The sequence below is a fragment of the Centruroides vittatus genome, unplaced genomic scaffold, assembly GCF_030686945.1.
Source record: "Centruroides vittatus isolate TY-2023 unplaced genomic scaffold, ASM3068694v2 scaffold_2707, whole genome shotgun sequence".
In the NCBI taxonomy this organism is placed as follows: domain Eukaryota; kingdom Metazoa; phylum Arthropoda; class Arachnida; order Scorpiones; family Buthidae; genus Centruroides; species Centruroides vittatus.
Genome location: NW_027122692.1, coordinates 416,237 through 418,804, shown reverse-complemented (window position 1 = coordinate 418,804; position 2,568 = coordinate 416,237). Strand labels below are relative to the sequence as shown.

At 30.8% G+C, this 2,568-nt stretch overlaps 1 long non-coding RNA gene across 1 annotated transcript; it reads right to left on the bottom strand.

Annotated features, from left to right (window-relative positions):
* Window positions 1–272: 272 nt before the first annotated feature.
* On the bottom strand, window positions 273–1,235 carry LOC136987775 (uncharacterized). The gene is made up of 3 exons (XR_010882672.1): window positions 1,113–1,235; window positions 678–841; window positions 273–590 (listed from the first exon to the last, which is right to left on the bottom strand). It is a non-coding gene; the product is annotated as an uncharacterized lncRNA (long non-coding RNA).
* Between the last annotated feature and the right edge of the window lie 1,333 nt (window positions 1,236–2,568).

The following is a 2,568-nucleotide window of genomic DNA, read 5'->3' as shown; positions in this document are numbered from 1 at the left end:
ATTGGTTTAATTTACGCTAGAGACCATAGTTTTTTCGCTCAGACAATATGCGCTTTATGACGTATCTTTGACATCTTCTCCAGTTTTACTATGCAAAATTCTAAAATTGACGTCATATTTTAGTGACGTGAACAAATTTACTATTTCATGAATGAATTTACATCATAAAAGCAGGATTTTAAGTTAAAAGTACGCCATTTTAGAGTATCGTCCACGATCACAACGATTAGTTACACGAGAAGTTTTTCAAGAAACACAAAAATAAACCAACATTTACATTTACGCAATTTTATTTTTCTGATTTAATACAAATACAAGTCCAGGATTGTAAACAATTCTCAAATTTTTGATTAAAATCTTATTTAAAAAAACTAAACAAATCTCTAAAAATAAAACGTCAGACTGTATATTCCCATAGATCACTAGATTAAATCTTTTTCCATATTTTTCAACTTATCATTATGCTCTTTCGAAAGTCTGCAAACTACAAAATCCAGCGTAACAATTTGAAAAACACTAAATTTTCAATCAACAGCGTGATAATTATTAGTAAATCTCTCTGATAACCCACGTAAGGAAGAATGAACTTTCTGAAAACATTTAATAAAGGAATGAAATAATTTTGTTTCCTTTTATAAAAAAATTTTTTTAAATTATTTACAATAAATAATACTTACTTCATTACCCATCTGGTTATTTGTGTAAAGTTTAACAGGACGATCATAAACATGAAATATATCGCTACGGGAAAAACATCGAAACTTCCTATTATCTCGTAAATATATTCGTTCAGAATCACCATTGTCATGACAAAAAAGCTAAGACATGATAGACACGTTACCTGAAAAAAAAGAAAAGAAAACGTATGTATAAAGTACAACTTAGCTGCCATGATTGAAGAGCTTAAACGGGCTAATTCAGTTTCTTTGTTGAATTTCTATACACTTAGGGAAAATATCAAATTCTAGACTCGTGACCGATATAGTCTAGGTTATCAACATCTAATATAATTAATTATTTGGAATTTTAGTATGATTCTCCTATAGAAATTCAAGGAAATGAGTTAGCATGTTCTTGCCCATAGTAAATACTGAAGATGTTAAAACACTCACGACGGTAATTTCAGAGGCTGTATTGAGTGCTGTAATTAAAACAAATTTTAACATTGCAACCACTATATCTAGAATAATAGTTAAAATCATTTTAAAAAATAAAAGCAACTAGCAAAACGTAAATCTGTACTTCTATCGTGAAGACAGCCTTTGCTCGTATTCTTTTATATGTCAAAGTATGAAATTATGCAAATTACCACTTACAATTCAATATAAATAAAAATATATGAATCAATATTAATTTTAAATTTTAAATAAAATTGTCACAGTAATTTCTTTATTAGTGTAAAAGGAATTGGTTTTATCACTCCTGATTTTTAAAGTAATATCCATATCTTTACGTGAGTGTTTTCTGCGTTGAGAATATCACTAGAAAAATTGCCAGATATTTTATAATTATATGAAATTTTAACTAAAACTAACTTCTTCTTAAAAGAAATATATTTTACTATGTAAATTTTGCCTTTTTACACAAGAAAATGTCTATATACATTACTCTGTTTTGGTGAGGGAATTTCATTATCATTAAGGATTTGAAAGCTATACTGACAGATTCATACGTTTGCTAGAAATATTCAAGAATGACCCATACACAAAAGATACCTTAGTTCCTCAAGATAGAAATTGCTATGTCAAATCAATATTCTGGACAGTATAAAAACTTATTGCCTACCTTGTAAAAGTAATTTATTGTAAAATTTAAAAACAGGAAAAGCAAGAGGACAGTTCTAACTGCCATAACTTTCAAAGAAGGAAGGAATAATGGGATTAAAAAGGATAATTAGTACTGGAATTTAAATTAGTTTGGATTCATGGAATATGGCAACACAACACGTGGGCAGCCTGCTAAGATAGCGCCACTCATGAGGACTTTGTATGGAAACTTGGCCTATTTTACACGTGAAAAAACCACGTTTAGGAGCCAGTTACTACTCAGGCCCCGACCACGAGACAAGATATCAGTGTTCAATGGTTTTGTACAGTGTGGTGGCTTTGGACATTAGAATGTAAAATAAGCAAAAATTAATACAATATTTCTGTACTAACTGGAGAGATATAATGTGAATATTATCATTTTATCATAATATGTTACATTTGAGGCAGTGTGCATACATTTGCTAAATACCATTGCAAACTGTAGCGTGGCTGCTTGGAATAAAGAGCACCCAACCGATCCATTATTGACCAAACTTATGATTGGCGTGAAAGAAAACCTTCTTTCGGATCAAGAGGCGAAAAGAGTTAAAAAGGCACTATGATCAATTTTCCCATTTACATGGGACGACTATTCTTTTATGATAATCCTCCGTAAATCTAAGCTGAGGGTAAGCTTTCACTATGGGCACGGCAGGCAGAGCATCAAGCATTAAGCAAACTTGTATGCACAGTCTACGTTTTTTACTGGCTTATCGAACAAACGAATATAATGGATTCTAGAGTTTAGGGTCTAGGGCTT